Source organism: Mycteria americana, chromosome 1, assembly GCF_035582795.1.
Source record: "Mycteria americana isolate JAX WOST 10 ecotype Jacksonville Zoo and Gardens chromosome 1, USCA_MyAme_1.0, whole genome shotgun sequence".
Lineage (NCBI taxonomy): Eukaryota > Metazoa > Chordata > Aves > Ciconiiformes > Ciconiidae > Mycteria > Mycteria americana.
Window position 1 is genome coordinate 72,043,985 of NC_134365.1, and position 24,433 is coordinate 72,068,417.

A 24,433-nucleotide genomic window follows, 5' to 3' on the forward strand; every position below is an offset into this window, starting at 1 on the left:
TAATATATCTGTAGAAGTACTTCTTGTTGCCCTTACCAGATTCAGCTCCAGGTAGGATTTGGCTTTCCTAATTCCATCCTGGCATACTTGAACAGAGTCTCTATATTCTTTCTGACCCTACTTTCACCTCCCATATGTTTCCTTCTCATGTTTTGAGTTTTATGAGGAGCTCCTTGTTAATCCATGCAGGCCTCCTACCACCTTGGCTGATTTTCTGAACTTTGGGATGGACTGTTCTTGAGCTTGGTAGAAGTGATCCTTCAAAATCGACTAGCTACCCTGGACCTCTCTTATCTCATGGACGACACCCCATGGGATTCCTCCAAGCAGGTCCCTGCAAAGGGCAAAGTCTGCTCTTTTGAAGTCCAGGGCTGTGATCCTGCTTTTTGCCTCATTCCCTCCTCTCAGGATCCTGAGCTCCACCATCTCGTGGTCACTGCAGTGAAGGCTGCCCTTGACCTTCTCATTCCCAACCAATTCTTCCTTTTTTGCAAGTATGAGGTCCAGCAGAACACTTGCCTCATTGGCTCCTTAATTACCTGTATCAGGTGATCCTTCAAAGCAGAAAATATTTGAGGGGTACTTGAATTAAGTCATCCAGCATCCTAGATAATTCAGACATCTCACACGTAGATACTATGACATAAAGCCATTAATTATTTATCCAGGCTTAGCAGGTATGACTAGAAGGTGCCTAGGCATCCTAGTTCACTTCTCAGGACTATGTTTTATTTTTAATTGCACATTAGAAAGCACTATTTACATGGCACATCTTTGTCAACTGATGGTTATTTTTATTTTGGAGGTAATGTGGTTCCTGCAGTTGAGCTCATAATTGCCAATATCTTTACTGGACAGCAAGGCAATGTCAGAAAAGTGCAAAGATAACAACTACTCAATGAAATAAGTACACCCCTAAAAGGCTTAACAGATAATAAGGTCTTGAAAATGGTTGTTTTTTTCCCTTGTCTTGCCTGATCTTCCTTCTCCTGCCCAGTATATAGTAGGAAGGCTGGAGTTTCTGGGACCCCAGGGAAGAGTTTAATGAATAAATGTCCTGTGTTCTACATTATATGAATCCTGCCTTAAAAAAAAAAAAAGTTGTTAAAGTTGATGAGCTATAGATTTGAAGTCTTTCCCTCCACTCACACATGCCTTGAAAAATAAGATAAAAGACAAAATAACCTCCAGCTGAAATTAATAAAACTATCTCTTGCAGTTTGGATAAAACATAAGGGCTAGACTTTGAAGAGATGGAGTCTAAGACATGCTCCAAAATTTAGACTGAGGTTCTTTAGTCCTGATTTTTTCTCCAAGCAATGAGCTCTCAGCATTTCTTACTAAAGAGGATAGAAATTTCTGAGGGCTGATATGTCTTGAAAAGTGGGTCTTTTAAAAATGGATTCAACATCTTATTTCAGAAGTAAGTGAAACACCGATTTGAATATGAGGCCTGAGGTCTGTTCCTTATATAGATCAAGTGTGAGCACATCCTTTGCATTGGATCACTCCCTAGCTAAGTCCTTAGTGCCATGGCGTGAGACGGGGATTAAAGTGGATGGGAGAGGGAGTGAAGGAGGGACAACTTAAGTGTCCATCTTAGAGAGAGACATCTTAATCTCCCTTTCCCCTTCTGTGCCACCCAGAAAATCTGCACTGTATTTTACACTTTATTTTAAAGATTTGGTTAAATATTTGTAAGTGGTAGTACACATTTCTTCTTACCCCCGAGTCTTTGAGCAGTCATACAAAAATAAGATTTTGCAACTTTTCTAGTTCCTATATTCTTTATAGGGCTGAAGACAGCTGTAGCACTTAGGAGTAGTTATTCATCCTTAGTGACCTTGATATTTACAAAAATCTGGCAGACCTATAAAAAGCAAAATATTTTTAGAGTATCTCTTCTAAGATTACATTGAGCAAACCCCAAAAGTCTTGATGACCGCTGCCAAATGAGAGCATGAGATGACCCTAACTCTGGGCAGGTATGTTTGCTATGCCACAGTGTATAAGGTGACAAACTCAATGAGATTTGGTATGAAATTATGAAAGGCTAGAACAACATGCCAAGAACCACCATATTCCTAGCTGCAGAAACCCACAAAGGATGATAGACAATACATCATGCAACTGCGCACATATAAACAGAGGGTCAATACTGCAGCAAAGCTTTTTAAGCCACTATGGAAGGCTAAAATAGCAGGTGTTTTACAACCAACATCCTGGCAGGACTATGGTTTTGGGGCCTGCACAGCATTCATTCAATGGGATACTTCCTCCTAGTGATTTATATTATATTGGCCGTTTGATTCTTGGCAACGCTTGATAACATGTTGGCTGTATAGATAGGCTGAGCCAGTACAATTCATATGGCATAAGAGGTTGTTTCTGTCAGACTTGGTCCTGCTCTGATCCTCACCCTTTTTGCCTTCCTAGCTCTTAAGCGGTGAATGAGCTCTGCATTTCTGAATGTGGAAATGAACTACATTTTCTATGAACTGCATGCTTAAACTTTTGGGAGTTTATGAAACATACTGCCACTTTTTTAGGTGGTACTTATGCCGCATATTAGGGAAGACAGGCACTGTGCTTTCTTATGGAAAGATTACTTCTTCCTTGGTATGTCCCTTAACAAACATAAGAAGGATTTTGTGGATGTGCATGAAACAAGGCAAAGCTACAACAAATGTGACTTCAGCCAGTTCCACTGCCAAAGTCCTAGCAAAATTATTCATTCTCAGATAAAACTTTAATTGGTTCCCCTCTTAATACTATTTCTGGACCCCAGAGTCCTTTCTAAAAAGCCTCTGTGGAATATTTTTCTTCATTTTTAATTAATTATCTGCAATGTAAATTAATGCACAATAGCATTTTTTTAAAGTCAAGAGGAAAGCATTTTCACTGTAAATTAAGATTCCTCCATCAACAATTTTACCGCTGCTAAGCTACATCTTTTCTGTTCTAAAGCTCCAGACTCTCCTTCGTGATGTTGCTCTGCAGCAGTAAAGAAAGAAACCACTGCTTCACAATGCTAAGCACTCCAGTGGGAAACACAAACAGAGTGCATAAACCAAAGCATTCATTTCATGAGATTTTATTAAAAGGTTTCACCTCTAAATTGAGCTGTCATATGCTGTTGGGAAACTTTTTACCACAGTTTATTTTAACTATGTAAAAAACATTAAAGAAATGAAAATTCTGCAGTTTTTCATATAAAAGGCGTGACCTCTTACACACTACCAGCAAGCTATAGTGCATTTAATCAAATTGGTTAGAAAGTGAAATCATGCCGAATGTGAGGGTTTTTTATTTTTTGCTCCCCCCTCAATTCTTAGAAATGACCCCAACCTTGTTAACATGCTGCAGATTCCTGTGTATCTCTGCAGCAGGCTCTTTGGAGTTCACTCAGAGAAAACTACAGCGCATGATTAAAAGATATCCTCTAGATGAGAAGGACGTTCAGTAATTTATAAATCATTCATTTGTGACATAGCTTTATACAGCTTTTCAAGGAATTGCATTAACTGCTTTTGCAGTTTCCTCAAATGTTGCTTTCAGTAGACAGTGTCATAGGTCATTACCAGTTTTTCCCTTATGTAAGCAATTCCAACTTTCTATTAAAAATACTAATTTCCACCCCACTACAGTATCTTTTGAAGTAGCATGTATATTAAAAAAAAAAAGTCACAAGTTGCTTTGAAATATTAAAGGAATATATTTAAGTGAAGGGCTTTCAGGCAGGTTGTTTTTCTGTATTCCTGATGACAGAAAGATTTTAGCCTACAAAGTCAATAGTAAATTTTATTAAAGTCATTATTTTCCTGTTACAGGCCTTGTGCTTTAAATAAACTATAGCTGACAATGCTGTCTTACATACTGTCATGCTGTAAAACAGCCTTTCTTTATTACCACAGGGACAACTCATTTAGAACTTTGAAAGTGTTTTCACACTGGAGTTGCTCATTTGTGGTGCTGGCCGATGGCTGTTCTTGACAAATACCTTTTATAGCTGGAACTTTCTCCTTTTTTCTTTTGAAGATACAGGGGAGGAAAAAAAAAACAAAAACCAAAAAACAAACCCTTGCATTCCCAACATTTTCCTGTTAAATATTCTACGCCCACCATTGGAGACATATCTCAATCTTTCCATATTCATTTTGCTATGACAGCTTGAAAAGTCTTAAGCTAACCCAAATGTTTATCAATTACTCTGGTGCAAATTGAAGGTAGCTTGAAGTAAATAAAAAGGAGCTATTCCTGTTATTCTAATGTTGTTATTTAATTAATATTACTGGCTTGGGCCCCTGGCTGAGGCTGTGGTTTCCCAAGACTGTTTTGATAGGAAAACCAGCACAAGAAATTTTCGCCCTCTCCCTCTCACTGTACTCGCTCCTTCTCTGCTGCAGGCCCCTTTCCTAAATGAAACTGGCACAACTATTTACAGGACCTTGGCTTTTTTGTAAAATTTCTATTGTAAGCTCAGATCAGTTCATTCTGCCATTTTACCACATGGTCCTACAAGAAGTGGCACACCTAAGGCTCAAGAGGGAGCTGAACAAGGAGGAGGTGGAAATAGGTGGCCAGGGCAGGACAAGAAGTTTTTTGAGCTGGTTTTGCTGCTGCTGCTTTGGTCAGTTTTCTGACCCTGCAGGCAGAGGTGCAGGGCCTGTCCCACCGGGGATCATGCCCTGGTGCGGTGAGCCATCCAACCCTGCTTGCTGCAGGGAGACCAGCTGATAAATGTGAAGTTAAGCATGGGTGTTAGTCTACTGACTCCGAGCCCTAACAAACAGAAGAGGTGAAGGTGGGAAGAGGTAGTGTAGGCACTTAAATGTCTTCTGACTCCCAGTTTCAACATCCTCTCCTTAAGTCGAATAATTTTTTTTAAGGCTACCTGAGTATAAGTAAGACTAGGTTTTGGCTCTTTGCAATGGATATATCCACTTGCTCTTCGTGCAAAATGTCTATTTTCACCCCATGAGAAGGGATGTTCTTGACTGCCTAACTTAGCTCCAGGCCTTCATCACAGAGCCATCCTTCCTGCTCACAGAACTTTTGTCAGCTGTTGTTATCATGCAAATAGGACTACAGCCAGGCCAATTTTGTAAATTGTCCAGATGAATGAGTTATATGAGCAAATGCTGCTTGAATTACAGATGGATAGCGCGATCTTTGTATTTTGCTGTTCTGAATACATTTCTATGAATTATGCTGTCTTGGTATCTGAAAAATGAAGGTTATCTCTTTGAACCTGTGTTAGAACAGTACTGTTAGAGTCATCCAAATATAGAGTTGGAAAAGACCACAAGAGATGATCTAGCTGATCTCTCTCCACCAAGAGGGAGTAACTGTGCCTAGAACCACCCCCAAGTGTTTATCTAAGCCTGGTCTAGCCGCATAGCTAAAAACTTTTTCCCTCCATCACCTCTTCAAGTCACCCCTGAAGCAAATTAAACCATTTGTTTCTTGGGGTTTTTTTTCCCCCCTTTTTGGGCTTTGAGGAAGAAATGAGTGTTACCTCTTTGTAGTGACTTTTTATGCATTGAAGATAGACTTTTTACTTTCTGATTTCCAAGCTGCCCAAACCCAGGCTTCTCTTACAAGTCAGGGTTTCTAAAAGTTCAGTGATGTTAAAAGGTCTCCCTTTCCCTTTCTCCTCACCACCCTGTCTCCAGATCTTCCTTCACCATGCGCCAGCACACATGCCCATATGATGTCTATTATAGCATGCTTAAAAAGCACACACCAGAAAACAAGCCTAGCAAAACCAGCCTGATAGCTTTCCACTGGGATATTAAGTTAAAGTGGGTGATGGCAGACTCTAGTAAGGATCAAAATCAGTGTAAAGGAGTGGATGTGATCACACAGCCCTGAGTAGGAAAGGACTGTGAATCAGGGAGGGTGGAGGGGAGCAGCAGGCTGTTTGGATGGCTCTGGTGCCCACAGACCTTCAGCCTCGGAGCACAAATTCACACTGAATTTTATTTGGTATAGCTGAAGGCTGCTGCTGAGAGAGCCAGCCCTTCTCTCCCCTTTCCACACTGCTGTGTTTCTATCTTTTCCTTTAGGGCTGAATCAGTGAATCACATACCTTCATGATCTGTAATTCGGTGGGCTAGTTTTCCCTCAAGCCAGTAACCTACTCAACTCGTAGCCTCCTAGGCACTGGATCAGATGTGAATGAAACAGAAGGAGCGAGTGGACAGATATGGGACTCACTTTTGGCAGCAGTCACAGTTGACACAGGTTAAACATCAAACAAGACAGGACCAAATTCTTCCTCTTATTTGTGCTGACTTACTCCAATCTGCCTATAACTTTCTATGTGTGATACTCCATGCTGGATCTATTACTCCAGAAGAGGTCTTTTCAATAGAAAGTAGAGACACACTCCCAGTAAATCTTCCAGAAATGTGATTTGCCTTTGCTAAAGTAAAGGCACAAGAGTCTTGACATGATACAGAAACTTGTTATTCATTCTCCGGTTATAACATTTTAGTCATCTAATTCAGAAACAGTAACTATCCTGCTTTATTCAGTTATTCAAATTAATTCTGAAAAGAACCCCAACAAAAACACCTCAACCCAAATAGTGGAGATCAGACTAATATTTCATAGACTAAAGTATGCTGAATCAAAATACTGAAAGACACCATTAGAAATGGGAAGCTCCTCATGGAAAACTCTCAAATGGAGAGAGAGAAGACTAAATGTGTCTTGAGTTCTTTGCTATGAATATTCTCTATGGTGTGACCATGTGACCACCCCACTCACTTTTTCCCCCCAAGAGGCTATCTTAATTGTTCTTTGTACACTTCTAGGAACTGTTCCAAACACAGAGGCTATAAATCTACCACTTGTCAGTTTGGGCTTTATGTAAAACATGCATCTGGTGCTCTGCTGATGTCCCAAAGCGTGTGATTCTTGACAAAGGATATGTACTTGTAAGTACCTAACCAGGAGGTCATGTTTAGAGTCTAAATCCGTACACTGTACTCATGATTTGTAATAAGCATTCTCTCTTTTGGTCACCTATGATTTAATTTGCTGCCTGTTGAATGGACTTGTGTTGTATGACAGAGTTTAAACACACTTCAATGATTTTTAAGTCTCAGTATGTCAGCTGTCTAGGAATAGCAGTAATATTCCAGAAATTATATTCTGATCACCCATGTTACGGTGATTTTTAAGAAGTGCTCACTTGTGGTATTATGTTGCAATTGTTCTCCTGGACATCAACAGATACTTTTCCACTTCAAGTTGTGGATTTCAATAGATTAAAATGCTCATGAGTGTTAGCTATCTGCTGCAGAACCACCTGTCCCACCTGCAGAACTGCCCAATGATTGTTAGCCAGACAAAAGATGTACAAGGACCGTTTCAAACTCTGACTTAATTGTTTTGCTATATAGCAGTATACATTCAGCCCACATTTTGCAACTAATTTTTGCTAGGTCTCCCTGCCAGAAACTGAGCTTTTTTTCCCCCTCTTCCCCCCACGTAATGTCCCTCATGCTTCATGTAGCTAATGTAGATTCTATCAAAAAGCTTGATTTGTGATGTTTGTGTGTTACTGTTTACTTAAAAGTGCTAAAACCACCTTTTCTTATAAACAGGAAACTTTCAAGATATTTAAAAGCATGTCTTTAAACCTTCTGGCAGCAATAAAGCAAAAGTGGCAGGTGGCTGTATGAAAGAAGCAGGATATGTTTATACTATAGCTAACCATAGCGGGAAAAAATTATACTGTATACAGTGAGCTGGAGTCTCATCTCTTTTACAAAGGTGCAAATCCAGAGTAATAATCTAACACCAATGCTTTAAAAAAAGTCAGACTTTACCTAAATGTGTGAATATAACATTGGACTGCATTTTCTCTAAAAAGAGGTGTATTAAATTTGTTTGGGTTAGGAAGGACAAAAGTCTGTTCTCCCATTTTCCTGCTGACCCAGGCTTGAGTGTGTGTGTGTTTGGTTGCCAGCGTACCACCAAGGAGCAGATAAGTGATTTGAGAACCCGCATTTCTCAATTTATGAAGCTGAACCTTCTCAAGGCTATAATACTGCTTAGATCCTTTATTGTTTGGGTACACTGGTGTTTTTCCTTATACTGCCTACTGTTGTTCCAGTGGTTAGACTATGAGAGCAACTGAAGTCCAAGACTAAGAGCTTTCTCCTAGCCCTGTTTAGTGCACGCCTAGACCAGATTTGGTAATTAAAACCCCAACAACACTGGTATTCCTGCTACTTTACTACCAGTGCTGAAACATTTCTGGGAAGTATTAAGTAACACCAACTAGCTATTTTTATACTAGCTTGTTGTACTAGCTCTTGTTATAAAAGGTGCAATGTCTGTGGGATGGCAAAGCTGAAAAATTCAGATTTCCTTTGAAAAATAAAATCTGAATTCTCCTGTCAGATAAAAAAGGTTAAAAAAAAGTTATAACTGTCTTTTTTCCATCTGTCCAGTCCTAGCCAGTCCTCTCAAGCCATGCACAAGTAGAATCTGCAAAAAAGTAAAGCAACAGCTATCTTAGTAAGGCAACCCCCATATCTGCAGATCAGAAGCAGTTACCATTACATAGACCAGACACATTGGTAAGGACAGTGGACAAGATTTAGCTTTTTGTAATGCTTTTTACTTCTTCAAAATCTATGAGCCTTTTGCAAACTAAGTCCTTGCTGCTGTTTCCCTGCATTTTTTTTTATATTGTGCTTAAGTGGAATAAGGACATTAAGGGACCTTAAGCTTGTCTGGTCTCTGATTTGGCAGAGTCTTTGAATCACAAAGGATTAAAATGCCTCAGAACTGGCCATATTTGAGAATTGTTTCCTTTATTCTTGTAACTGGCCGTGGGAAAGGGGGAGGTATCACACCTGTTTTGATGCTAAAGGCCCCTTCTGTTACAAAGTGATTGTTCTTGGTTAAAAAATAAAATAAAAGTGCCCCCAAAGACTTGAAAGGCAGTAGTTTAACAAGCTACATTACTTCAATTGTTTTTCTCCCCCTGTCTTTTCCATCTAATAGACTCCTTGGTGCTAGCGACCGGAGTGACACTGGAGGCAGCAGGCAATGACACATTACAGGAATTCCTCTAACTGACTTTTATCCAGTGACTTTGAGTGCAGGTGCGAGCTGAATTGTGCAAGGTAGCTCAAACTCCCTCTCTCTGATTTCAGTCTTTCCAGGGGGTCAACTGCTTATGAAGAATATCCATTATTTATACCTTTCAAGAGAATTACATCAGCAGGAACATATGTATTCATGTAATAAAGCTAGAAAGTACCATGCAAAGCCATGCTGCTTTAAATATGTATGTGAAATACAGTAAGTCAAGTTCTGTATTGACTTGTACCTCTCTTACACCACTGAATTCAGCAGAAGCACGCTGGCTGTAAGTTAGTAAATTTGGCTCGCTGGACCTAATGTGTGCCTGATTCAGCTACCCCTGTTGGACATACAACTGTGTACCCACGTGTGATGTGTAGGCTCAGGACTTCAGCCCTTCCTTTATCTGCTGGTATCAGGAATGATGTGTGGTGACATGCTTTCTTCCTGGGCCTGGTTTAAGTGTCAGTAATCATGTATTCCATGCAAACATAGGGCAATCTGCATCCTTCCCAGAGATGAGGTGGGCCTCTGTCAAGGACTGTGTTCACACATCACGGCAATTTAGTCCCCACCCACTGATCAACAAACACCTTGGCCTTCATTACAGAAATCAAATTTACATCTCCAGAAGCAATGGAAGCTTAAATGTTTCATCCTGACCTCTGGCTCTGACCTGTGGCATTACTTATCCTGAGCAACTACATTTCTCTTGGCTAAATTAATCAATTGCCCTTTCAGAGCAGGTCCCTTTCTTTCCTCAAGGAAGAAACTGCATCGCATTAGCTACCGGTCAGCTTTAAACCTTTCATTTTGGAGTATGCTCAAAGAGAGACTAGCCAGAGAAAAAACTGGAATCAATACACTAGGCCAGCACAATCTGGATGTCAGGTCAGCATGTGGAGAGAGAAATGGCGTTTGTGAGACTGATGGCCAGTGATCTGCTGTTTCTGGGTGAAGGGCAGACTTTTATCCTCAGTCTCCTGGACCTGTCTGCAGTCATTGACCCAGGGACGTTAGGACAGCAGTTTACATGAGGGCTAGGGGGATACACCTTAACTGTTGTAAGTCTTGTTGAGAGACACATCCAAACCTCCAACTTCAGATCTCTCTAATTGTGAAGTCCTCCAAGGATCATTTCTATTTGTACCCTCGCCAGTATCTAATGCAGTCTGGAAGAGAAAGAGTTAAAATGTGACAAATGTTAACAGATTGAGGCATATCAAGCAAGGGGGAAAAACTTTTGAGTGCTAAAAGACAGTAATAGCATAAGTAAAAGCGAATAGACCTGCTCCCAAAACAGTCTTTCCTACGGACTAGATAAAAAGCAAGGCTTCTGGTAAGTGACAGTTTTGGTTTAATTTCAGTCCAAGCTGGAAATTCAGAGCCACTTTTGAACTGTGATCTTGGTCCCACAAAAACACCTTCTGGCATATAGGTAAGACTCTTGCTTTATATTGGGCAAACTTTTTTTCACTGGAAAGCCTGCAATTGTCTCTAGCCCACAGCCTGAAGTACTCTCAGTTTCTAGGAGGTGTAATAATGATGAATTTCAGTGAGATGGAAATTGCTCCAATCTAAAGATGGCTCAACCATTTCATGGAGGGTACTAAAATACAATAATTTCAAATAAAGTATATTTAACTTTTTATTTGAAAGAGTTGGGCTTCATATGTGCAGTATACAAATAGAACATCCCTATCAACATTTACTGAACTCGAAATCTTTCAGGATAAGCCCTCTGAAAATTAAAACAGACATCAGGCTACACATCTAGATGAAAGACTTCCACAGCTGTATACATACAGTGCACTCAGAAGCCAAGTTTCCAAAGCTTCAGTAAAAGCATCTAATGTGTAAGTCTACATTGATAGCCCTACACATGAAAAATACAATATTTACTCTGTCTTATGGTATTACATTGGAATCTTTATCACACACTTAAAAAAAAAGTGATAAGTCCAAGCCCTTTCACAGAAGGTATTTTAATGAGAATTTCCAGATACCTCCTACGACCAGATGCAAACCTTTTGGCCGATTTTCACATAAGAGATGGTACAATATTTACATTACTGATTCAGAAACCTACTTCTCCACTCTTAACCAGTGTCGTCCTGTATTTGTCTTTCATTCTGACATGATCTTTTGGTAGCCTTATCACTTTAAAATTCAGATAGTTAAAATGACTTGTTTTGCTTCTTTCTTCCCAAGTTTGGTCATAGTAAGCGATACTGTCATCTAGCTGTTATTCACGTCTAATCGAAGCACCATTTTCTGACTCTGCCTTCCATCTTTTCACTCAGTCTTTCTGACAGCAACCCCATCTTGCCACCCATCTCCCTGTACTACTAAGAGGCCTGGCCAATGCGTGGTTTCACTAAAGAGATTTCACATTCACATCCCTTGTCTTCTGCTGCTTTGACTCAACATTTATGGTAATCTCCTCTGACCTTCTTGAAGCCAGCCAGCTTCCCATTCCCATGACATGTTCGAAATACCTCTGGTTAACGTATCTCTTCCAATCCCTACTTCTGACTATGTTACAGTATATGCAGATCCTCCTGTAGCTCTAATTCTTTTATGTTCGATTTAAACTTGTTCTCGAGATCTCTGCTCCTACTCGCCTCCAATTCCGGCCTTGCTTGGTCATAATTTCACTACCAGCTCTGATGCCGGTCTCAGTAATAAAGGGCACAGATCCTTTCATATCTGCTGTATTCTATGTTGTCTATTCTCAGTGCATACAGATGACTATGTCATTAGTGTTCACGTTATGTTAATTCATTTTATGTTAATTAATGTTGATGTAAATGTTTCATCTGAAGATTCTCTTCTATTGTGACACCTATAGGGATTATCAGAATTAACTGTTGCTGATGGGCAGCCAACCCAACCATAAATATTTACTAATTTTACATGTTTAAGTAGCTTATGCAAACAACCCAACTATGTGACCTCATGTTCCTGCCATGTGAGGAACACATGTTCCTCACATATGTTTTTCCTTTTAGATTTCTATGATTACAATACAAAATAGAAAGAGGAAAAACTTTTCATATTTTCTCATACCACGTGTAAAATCATTTACCATGTTTTGTACCGGGAGGGATTGTAAATTCATTGAGAAAAGGATGTCAATACATATTTCATAGCATTTAGCACAGTGAGGTATCAATCTTATTTCAGCATCTGATTTCCTTAAATAAATTGCTTTAACTAGTCTACAGAACTAATGTTAAGGTGCCAAAATCTACCTAATTAGGTGGTCTAACTTTCTGAACAATTGAATGCACAGCATCTCTTCTTATATCATCATATATACCTGCTCTCATACGCTGTGTGATGCTGAGCAAGCGGTTTTGTCTTGTAAATGTCTGAAAAATGGGTACATTTTGACAGATATGTAAAAGAATCTTAAGGGATTATTAATGCATGTATATAACCTTCTAAATGACCCAAGACCAAGAAGCCCTCTGATCAAAGCAGTGATTTGTATCGAGTATTGCGGACTCTTTGTATTGAAAATGGCATATATCTGTTGTTTATTTTAGATTAGCTCCTTACCTTTAAAGAAGCTGTATTCCTTTAGTGAACTGTTGGGGGTGGTGAGGGAAACAAGTCGAAGGAGGTATTATTGGATTATTCACTCTTCTAAGACAGAACCTGTTTGTATAATCAGCGATATGCCTTAAGTGGTCTTTAAAGAAAGTCAAATTTTGTTTAAAAAAGGGGAAGGAGGAGGCTTCATTAGCTAGACTGACAAGCTCCATAGATTTCTCAAGTGTTTAAATTAAGGATTGTGAGTTCTTGAAACTTGACAAAGAAAGCAGGATTGTCACTGCTGGCTGTCTGAACCAGAGGTAAGTGCAGATTAAGCTTTTCCTATCTCTATTATAAACATATTGCTCCTGTTCTCAAAAGTTCAGTTAAATAGAAAAGAGACTATTGTTTTTCATTATTTGAAAAAAATAAACTACATTTTTAAAGTGTCAGCTAAAATTCTAAAGTACTAAAATTGCTCAGATGCCGCTCACTATTATTCTAGTGGTAACTATTTGGCACTCGACACAAATTCCTTAAAGAAATAAAATTGAAATCAATCATATCTGGACACATAGAACCAAATTATAAGAGCAGTCATGATGAGCATGGCATACTTTAAAATATATTCAACCATTTCTGTTGATCTTTCCAGAATTATTTATATATCTGTGTTCAATCGATGTTGAATTCATGTTGTACTTGTGTGGTGTGTTTTCTGAAAGACCAGTTCTCGCATAGTGTGAATGTCTCTCCTTGTTCTTATGGATGCAAGTCTGGCAGAACAGCTTGAATTTAGAAAGCCTTACAAAAAATTTACATTGTTTGGAGGCAATTTTTTTCAGATGCACTTGGGAAAAGTAGGTTTTGGTGAACTGGCAAGAGTAGGCATCTCCTGAAGCAAAGCCTGGTCAAACCTTGGTTTATGCAGGGTTTGCATTCAGAAGAGCTGGAGAAGAGCTTCCTTTGACTACTCAGAACTACTCAGGGTTCATGAAAACAGTCATTTTGTGTCCAGTACAATTATTGATACAGAATTATAAACTAATCAGGCAGTTGTTACAGAACTACATTTCAGCTACCAACATGGGTGTCAGAGCATGTACAGGTGGCTCAAAGCAACTACTGGATCCCTCTCAAATTGACATCAAAATGGTCTCATGCCTTCATCACACCTATCAAGCAGCATTGCTGATGATACTGGGAAGCAGTTATATTTGTTTATGCCCCCTTGTGCCTGGCAGAAACTTTTAAAAGCCGCAAAAATTCTTTTGATTTTTTTCCAAGAAATAATTAGGCCCATGCACATTCTGAGAAAGCACAGTTTTTATAACAGTATCCTGTTTAAATTCATACTACTCCCCCCCCTACCCTGAGGATAAAAACCAGTTCATTTGGTTTTTTTTTTATTTTTTAAGAAAAAAAGGTACATGTTGCAGATGTTCACGGGTCTGATAACTTCTTACAGAGAACACCCTACTTGCATGCTTTTGTTAGACAATGGCCAAAAGCAAATTAAACACAATGCTTAAGGAGGTTCATACCATACATTTGATTTTATAATCCCCCCCCCCCAAATGCTTCTATTTCTTTCAGTAGGGGAAAACATGCTTTGGCTGCTTCTGTCACCTGGCTGAAGAATAAAAAAAATAAATAAAAAAAAAGTTACTGTGTGCAGTTAATATCGAACAGCAGCCATCTCCAGATGATCCCTGCTGCATCCAATTTCTGCCAAAATGCTTTCTGTTAAACCTCCATCAAACAGACACACGGCGCACAAAAGAAAACCTCATCACCAAGGGAAACTAATCCACCGGTGCGCAATGTAAGCCTGTCAACTTTTTATTATAAGAAGTCATCACTCATTTCAGTGAAGATTAAAAGTATGACTAAATTGAGAAAATCCTCTTAGCCATTCGGAATTTTAATAGAGGAGAAAAGGGGGTGAGTAAAATTTAAACTGTATGTGCGTGTGTGCCTATATATCTATCTATATATGTGTGTATGAATCAAATATATAAAATTACATATATATCTCCACACACAAGTTGTATTTTATATATATATACACACACACACACAGTAGGAGAATGAATGTTGGAAATAAGATGCTTAGAGCTGTCCTCTCATCGCCCCACAAAAATAGACTACCAAAAATTCATACATAAACATGTAGCCTTGTAGTACGTTTTCTCAGTTACCACAGACAAACAGTTTCTGATTCAGACGAGCTTAAGAGATAAGAATGGAAAATGAGTCCTCACAGCTTTAATTACATCGCCACTGGCAACAAGGTGTTACAGTGGCAGAATGACAATTGCTTTTACTCAGAGTATGGATTCAGGGTCAATATGCTATTTCATCCTAGTACACCACAGCAGATGAGCACCATGTTGTTTCTATATTGGCCTTGCACTACTTTATCCCTGCAGGTAAAGTTGCTCTGATGTGCAATTAGAATTACAGATGTGTATTTAGCTAGTGCTTGCTTCTGCAGATTATGGTGAAGACTGTAAGTTTCACTTAAGCTGTCATTGAAGATGTGGGTAATCTTTTGCATTTAGAGACAATAATCATCTTCCCATTCCAAAGATTTAGCTGGTGTTAAAGAAGAATTATGGCTGTAGTCACTTTAAAGTTTGAAAGTGGTCAGATGTTATCTTCAAAGCCTTTAGCTGCTTATTCAAAATAGCCAAAAAAACTTTAAAGTTACGTAACTCCCGGCAGCCCTCCCCCTGCTCCCCCAATCACTGTCTCCTAAGTTTTCATATCAATACCAACATTCACAGAAATAACTTGAAGAGCTTAATAGCAGGATTTATAAGGAAACATCAGGATAAATGGCCACGTTTCACAAAAGACAAACACATATGCACCTGAAGTTAAGTCCTCCGCTACCAAGAAGATAAACTGCAACTGAATCTTACCTTATTGCAGTTACACAGGCACCAACTGGCAATGAACTGAGTTGAAATTCTTTCTGCAAATCACTGAAGGCTGCAAGACCAGGCAACCTGCCTCTTAGAGCATAGCCGAACAGTGATGCTGACACCTTTGGGAGAGGCAGGGAAACCTGTCAGCAATTTCAGCGTCTCCTAGCCCTTTGATTAAACCTTTTTTTTTTAACTTGCTAAACCTTTTTGCTATTCAAGTAGCCTGATTTGCGAGGGGTAGACAGCCAGTGAACTGCTTCTGCTTTCAAAGCCTACTTTACTTTCCGTAACCTTCCCTTCCATCCAATGAAAAGCAACTGTGGCCTTTTACTAAGTAAATGAGCAAATATTTTCCCAGTGTTCACCAGGTTAGATCCCCATTTAATTAAACTGGCTCATTATGTCCCTATCTGATTAGCAGAGTAGAATCAATTATTCAATGCACAAACATGGCTGCAGGAGCTAGAGGTGTATACAGAGCTGTTCATTTAATTCCAAGGACACTAATTAGGTACAAAGCAAGCAATAACTTTAACAATTGCAGGCACAAGCATACATGCAGTACAGGACAAGGGGAAAAAAAACAGGCCTTCATTTTCTTAATAAGCTGGATTCTCGTCCCCCTAACAGGGTCAAGAAAAAACAGAAAGCCAGAGAGGATGAAATGTAGATCAAGAAAGCTAAGCATCCAGGAAATAACCCTTGGGATTTGCATATGTAATAGTGTGCTGCTACTTTTGTACTTTATAATCAAACAGTAGGCAATTATCCAAATTATTGACAGCAGATTTCTCATTTCAACTGCAAATTAAGGCCATTAATAAAGCTTTCTAATGCAAAAGTGACTAATTAACTAATGGAATGGAACTCTGAAGCTGTGATATCAAAACCAGTCCACCACATATTGTGGAAACACAGGGGAACTAATTAGTTTAATTATCAAAACAGCTAATTAAAATTACACAGTTGCCTAATTAGTTCTTTGCGTTTTTTCTCTGGTTTAATTGACAGGATGGAGTTAAATAGGTAACTGGTCTCAAAGAGGGAAAGGGAAAAAAGAAGGGGAAAAAATGTGAGGACTTGCTTCTGCTGAATATTTTAGCTGATGATATCTCATTCGTGTGGCAGACTGGTAACAGGAAAATAAATGACTCTCATCCTTTTGGTAAGCAACTCCAAATTTTCTGGACATAAATCTGCCCTCAGAGTAAGCTATCTAAACAGATTTTCATGAAGTTAAAAGGCTTGGATGTCCTGATGCATCTAAAGGGTCAGGGCTGGCACATAATTTTGGGAGGACAGTCAAGAGTTTTTCTTTCAGGAAGTTAATTTTTCTTTTTGTTTTATTTATACCTTTCTGTATGTGTGGTGTTATAATCATTGTCAAAGGACAGGCTGGAGAACAGCGGAACACAGCATACTTTCCTTCAGTGTCTCATCAGAGGAGCCTCAAACAAAAGGAAATAAAATATGAAGTTTTCATATCTGAGCCTCAGAAGGTTCAAAGTTCAAGTCTGGCTCTTATCTATGCTGCCTAACCCCCTTGTCTGCAAGGCAGAGCTGGAAACCTTGAGACAAAAAACATGCTAGCTGAATCAATGCTTGTAAAACTTGCAAAATATTTCTGCTTCATTCATAGCTCAGCTGCTGATTTGACACATGTCTCTATTCCAGCAAAAAGATTTTCTTTTTGTCTGTGTGTAGTATCTTCTTCCATTTATGCCAGAAGGTTTAAGCCTAACCAAAACCGCAGTAAAGCTAACCCCAGCTCAAACACTTGTTCATGCTACAGCTTCTACCAAGTTTATTAATAGTTTTAATAGAAACCTGGGCTGCACTGATGTTAAAAAATGAAATAAGAAAACTATAATGTACTTATTAAATCAAACCCTAGCATAGTTAAGATGAAGAGTTCTGGTTGTGAATTGGGCTGAAAATACTGCACAGCATTACTTAGTTACTTTCTTAAACTTGGAAAAGCACAATGGAAAGAACTAAAACTAAGAATAGGCAAGCAGCAAAGGGTCCAGTTCCTAAAGAAGCAAGGACGATTTTCCATGTTTGGCTTGATTTGTAGTGGCTCGGCTACTCCAGCAAAATGTTTCGCATAAATACCTAGATAGATGTTTCCTATGCTTACTTGCAGTTCGCCAAAAGAAATAATTAATGTATGTATTTCTTGCATTTAAATCATGTTTGCCCTACTTCTAGAACTATAAGGGGAATAAAACTTGTTTTTACAAAGCAGCCCCTTTATCAATGTTGCCAAAAAATGAGAGCTCACAGCAACGAAGCATCGAGATTATAAAAATTGTAGAAGGGCAAATGAGAATCTCAGTGTCAGAATACCAAAACCTCAGATAAGGATGTAGAGGAAATCAGCATGAATGCCCTGAACCTGAAATACATATTGAAATCTTCCTCTTGAGGGAGTCTCCTGGGTGCTGAGGCAAGGGTGAAATGAGCTATGGCGATGAGGGGTGCTCCCGGCTGATGGCGACAGAGGATAGCATGGAAGGGTTTTAGGGCCCTTCAGCTCTGCGGTGACAGTACTGAAATAGCAGATTCCAGTTATGACCAATATTGATTCCTATATTGGTAGGGAGCTGAGATCCCGGGCGGGAAAGGGGCCTTTGGTTCAAATTCCCATGTGGCACCATGTGGGCAATTGAAATCCAAGTTACAGTTCTCGGACCCTTTCTAGCTTTTCTTCAGCAGGAGAAGATGGTAGAGGCTGGAGATACTCATAACGTACCTCGCCTGAGGCCCTCGGGTAGGAAAGAGCGGCTGAGTAGCTGGAACTACTCATGAATTAACGTGAGCTCGGTTCTAACTCCAATCTGCGTGACTGGAGTTAGAATCCAGTCTCTGGGTTTGTTGGGTTTTTTTGCTGTGAATTTGGAAGTGAGGAGGAACGTAAATGCAGAGCGAGTGCCGCAGTGGCGAGGAGCGAGGCGAACGGTACCTGGCAGGAGGTGCCTGTAGTCACGGGCTGGCGGGAGCAAGCAGCTGGCTTGCGGAGGAGATGCGCGAAGCGTGCAGGAGCAGTGCCGCCCGTGTGAGGAGAATTCACTGTGGGGAAGGCGAGCACATTTCAGGACGGTAAGAGGAGATGCAGCTTCTGTTTTCTGGTGGTTTGAAGGGCTGGTTTGTGCGCTGGGTGGCTGCGATGGGCCAGGGACAGCACAGCCAAGCGTGAGGATGTGTCAAAGGCACTCTGAGAGGTGGCCATGGAAGGTCTGCATCCACCATAGCGTGGGTACGAAGGTGAGGGCTGTAACAGCCCCAAAGAACCTGCATAACCTCAATTATCCTGTCTGAGAAATGGTACAGTCCCTCACTGTAGAAACTACAGGCCTTGCTCAGTGCTAATGACTCCGGGGACTTGATACCCCAGTGTCAGGCAGCCGAACCCCAGCGTAAGGACAGGGTATCTCTGGGAGCGGTATCAGCCTTGGAAGGACACCGTCCACTTGCATTAACAGACATCTCTCCTTTCTTGATGTGTTGGCACAACCTGCCACGCTAACGTGGTGCTGCAGCTTCTCCCCATCTTCCTCAATGTGGAGCGTGGGGTCAGGAAGGCAGAAAGGCGCTGCAGCCTGGCACTTGCAGGGACAGGGAGCTCGGCTCCCCGGCAAGCACCCAGCGAACAGAACACAGTGGGTCCTGCATTTGCATAGATTTACACAAATTTGCATACTGGTGTGCAAAGAGAGCAGCTGGGAAAGAGGAACAGAAAGACTCCAGAGTTCCATTGTTTTAAAAAACTGCTGCCCCTCAAGCGCTTCATTATGTAAGCCACCCCTTCCTCCTCCAATTTGCTGTTTGCTCCATTTGCTGAGGAATTAGGGACTGACGGATGGCCCCGCTCGGCACAGCTCCTGTCGGCTAACCCAAAATACAGACGTCTGGATCGTGGTCCTAGGGCATGTTCCCCGTTGGCGGTGATCCTTGCTCCTGTAATTAAGTTCAAAATGTTTTGTGTGTTCCCCCCTGCAAAGGCTTTATGACTTTGTGAAATAGGAACTTCCTTTATTTTAGGACAATCTTTTGCATACTTACAGATGCCAGCTTTGGAGCAGGGGAAAGTATGGATGCTTCAAAGAAATCACTGGAAATTTTTTTTTTTCCCTCTAAGTATGATGTTAAAGACTAGTTTTCCTCCATGCTCTCAGGAACAGATTAACTTAATTACTGAACCCCTCCTCCTTTAAACCAGCTTGAGGCATTGTTTTTGGCAAAGTTATAAATGATTGAAAATAAGAGGTTATAATTGAGAATGTTAAGCAGCCATAACTTTAGTTTTCTTTATCAGCTCCATCTACAATACTTCACAGTACTTTTTGACATAAAATGTAGACTGAGGCCATGAAAAGAGCAAAGCGGAGGGCTTGTATTTATCACTTTGATATCATTCTTATTTAAGCATTACTTAACTAGCAGAACATCAGGCAGAGTTTGTTGCTGACTACAGCTTGCAATTCAGAACCGCTGCCTCCCGAAAGAAATGATGACCTGGTAAGTGTGCCCACATCCTTACATAACAACAGTATTTATAATCAAAGGGTAAAATTAAATGGCCCCAAATATGCTTGGCAGACAGAGAGCTTTGTGAATCATCTAGTGAGACTCTCCATCTAATAGAGGGTGGTAAGGATCATGTGAGTGGAGGGTAATGAAAAAATGGTAGTCACGTATGTTTCTCTTCAAGAGCCAGATGCTGGAGGCAAGTGATTCCACTCTAATTTTCTTTCTCTTGCTCCATTTTTTTTTCCTCTTTTTAATGTGTATTTGTGGTCTTCATTGCTGTGGAGGAAAGCCTGAAAACGTGACCCCAAAGTACTCTAGAGGCTCAAAATCTATTGCTTTTCTTAAAGAGAATTTCTTGATTTAGCAGACTGTTGTGTCTGACTTGTGATTTAAAAAAAAAAAATCCCTCATAATGTTGTGTTAGGAAAGGACGCAATGCTTGGCAGCATGAGAACAGAAGCAATGTTGTAGAGAAGTTAATATGTATAGCTGTAGCTAATACAGAATTGGATGCTCAGAGCTGCACTGTAATGTCCTCAATACAACATAAGATTAGATATCAAGAACATCTAAATCGTTGTTCTGACACTTATACTGGGTTGCTGCTTAGCCACAAATCACACACACTCTGTTTTTCCTGGTTTTGTCTGTCGGGGTGAATATGTTCTGCCCGCACTGGTGCGATGTGGTCGCTTGTTATTAATCTGTTCCTTTCTGTTCAGTCCTCTTGAAGGTGTTATGTATCCTTAGAATCCATTCTAAGTATCTTACATGGATGCCTGGAAAGAATACAGGAGAAAGGCCAAATCCCTCCATCAAGACCGCAAAGCAGTAACTGGCCTGTTTGGCAGAAGCTAAGTCAATGGGGTGCTGTATTACCATCAACAGCTCCAGAAAACTGGCATCTCGCTGGAGGGAGTACTACGGAAAGTGTGCCCAGCTGTAGATGCTGGGTGCACAGGAAGGTGGTGAATTTTAATAGTGCATTTCTGAAACAGAAAAATTGTTTGCATTATTTGCAGCAGTGTATACTGAATGCTTATACAGTATACATCTATGATTAGCAAAGAATATCTGTGTTTAGAAGGAGGTGAGGGACTCATCACATGATCTACTATAAGCTTGGGATTAATTCTGTCTGGCATCTCAAGCCCAAGAGTTGGGTGTCTAAGTTAAGTGAATTGTCCAAATTTCTTTAGCCTTTGAAGAGGTGAGTAGGTGCACAGTAAGGGATGAGTATGTAGATACATCCCAAGTGTCTAACTCCCTGTTGCCTACAAAGGGAGATAGATGACACTGATAGTTGTGGTTAAAAGAGATGAAACTGGGCCCGAGCATCTAGTTGCAGGTGTCTAGGAGATTAGCTTTCTGCATAGTCAATTGAGAGGGGGTGGTTTCTTCTGAAAATAATTGAGACCATTTCAGCTAGGCTCCTATTCTAAATCATTCACTGAAAAAGCTGTCCATGCCTTTACCTGTATACCTTTACCTATATAGTATGTCTACACTCCTAACCAGTGCCTAAGCACTGACAGTACAATTTATAACAACATGAATATTCCTATAGTTCCTGACTACAAAAGGCAAGGTTTTGTTGCAATGCCGATTTCTAACCTCCTGTCGACAGAAGCTTTCATATCAGTCTCCAGCAAATAATAGAGTATATTCTGGTTTGGCCACACTTGTAGTCTTAAAGAAAATGCTTGGTGATGATTGCACATGCTTTTACATTAGTGATTATCAACAAATAAACACTTCGGGCTCTTCCACAGTTCCTACAGAAACTGAAATAATATATTTTGTTTTGAACTCTTGCAAGTACCAAATTTCATGAGTGCATGGAACTAAATAATCCAGGAATAAAATTAGGGCAACATCCATATTTCCCTATGAGCTCCTCTCAGGCTGCTGTGGGGTAAAGGTCCTTTTCTGTATGAATTATGTCCAGTGTGCTGAAAGGTTTGGCTAGAGCCTTAGCTAACACAGCTTGGCGAGGGTCTGACATGGCTAGCCAAGCCTTTCTCCCCACTGACCTGACTACCAGGGCTGACAGCTGCCAGGTCCTGTTGTCCTCAAATGGAATTTTTCAAAGGTTCCTTCTCAAACTGTTGCCACTGACTGTCACAGAGAGAGCCCTGCTTTCTAGGTCAGCGGTTTTGTGTACATCACATGTATTTGCCAGCCCACACTTGTAAATTCTGTGCCCAAAGAGACTGCTTTGAATGAAGTCACTCAATAATTCACGTGTGAGTGTGTGCAGCATTTAGTGCCCTCCTTTTGTCCCAGTCGAGTTGATTCTTCGGACTTGGATTGAAGTAAGCAGCTGATCTGTACGTCCGTAAGATTGGCAGGATGCTGTGTAACACAGCTCACACGGCATATGGCCTGATGGTTTGAGAAGGTGCAAAGTTGTTAACCCTGTCTCTGCCTTCCAGAGGTGCTGAATTTAGACAATAAAAAAACATCATCGCTGCAATGCTGTTTCAAGCAGTTTTTCTTTAGGCAAAGTACCATGTCCCTCTTTTGGGATGGCAGAATATGTGGTGTATATTAGTGACCACCACCTGTGTGTCTGGGATAGTATCTCTATTGGATAACATAGCCTCCTGTGTCACTGAGTGCTGAGAAAATACCTGCATCGATAATGCTGAACCCTGGCATAAATAGGGCACTTGCTCTGCTAGTACCTTTCTCCATTGTGGGCTGCCAACCTCAGACTATCCTTCTCTCATCTCCTTCAGAATTCTGGCCTTCATTATTAATTAGAGGTCAACTTTATACTGCCATTGATTAAGTTATTCACGATCATGTGTTTAAATTATCAGGCCAAAATTGAAACTTTAGTAATGAACTTGCCCTGCATTATGGCATGAGGATGAAAGTCAAAATCAAACCTTCACCTACACAGGAATTGTAATAAGGCAAAGAAAATGTTGGGCAGAAACATCTGGATTCTGCACTTGAAGTCTAAGTTGATGAAAGATTATGAAAATGCAGGATGGCTGTCATGATATGTAGTACAAAAGGTGAGATGGCAGAAGACTGATCAAACTAAGAAGAGGATAAAAATCATCATCAGCTGTGAGACGAGAGTTGCTGTCCTGTAAAAATGGGAAAGTATATGTAATGGCATGGTTCTTAATATGAGGATTCAGACTCATTTCAATATTTATCTAATTACATGAAAAGATGGTTGCAAGAGATGTTGCTTGGGAACTGAACAGTCCCTGAACAGGAGGAGTTTTAGCCATAGTGCTACATAGTAACCTATTTTAAAAGGTACTGTTATCCTAAGTAATGGCGTATCTTTTTGTTATTAAACTTGGTCTATCACGTGTTAAGCCAAAATATCAATAGTTGTGTTGGTAAGGAAAGGATGTTGCCTGCTTCTTATGTCTTTCAGTGTGTTGCAAACCCTGCAGTCTTCTGCTCTCTTCTCTTGGTGAAAAGGGTAAAATGCTGCCCCAGGGCTGTTTGCATAGTGGTGTGTTCAGAACTTGAGATGAACAGAGCCACTGGAGGGGAAAGAGTGCTCTGCTTTAGTCTGTGGGTGAACAGAAATGAACTGAGCTACAGAGGGGGTTTCATTTGCATAACCTATGTAACTATAGCTATAATTTTAGGAATCCCTGCAACTCGCTCTGAAACGGTTACATTTGGGAAATGAACTTAAAGGGGAAGGAAAAGACTAGTAACTAGTTGGGCTCTCAGCATCCCTGATACTGAGAGCTATACTTGTAGGCTTGTATAATGATGCTTTTTTCTCCAATTAACATTGCACATAACTTGAATAAATCGTTGGAAGAAGGGGAGTTGCAGAGAGGTTTGTGTGAGGAAATTGCAGAGCAGGGCTGAAGGCTTGTCACCCTTTGCCACTCCTGAGCTCCACAGTCATTGTAACTTTGCTACATGTTGGCAAGAAGTTAAGACTAAGTAACACTTTCCCAGGGGCTGGAGGCAGATCTGAGTAAATTCCTTGTCTTTAGTGGTGCAAATACATGATATTCTGTTCATTGCTTGACATAGTGGCTGGAGAAAGGAAAGCAACATTTTAAGGGCCACTTTCACAAGGAGCCCAGTTACTAAAGCTCTGCTAACATTTTTCTGTGTATAGGTGCAAGTATGGATATGAAGCACATGCTGTGGTTCTCTTGATGACAGTGCATTTCTTTCACACTTAATAAAGGTTTTCTAGTTTTATCCACAATGAACGGTTGCAAATAGAAAGGCAGTAGATGTTGATGATATTTGAGAAACATTTCAGTGATCCTAGGGATTTCTTGGGGGATCCTCAGAGGTGTTTGTGCAGATGGTACTTT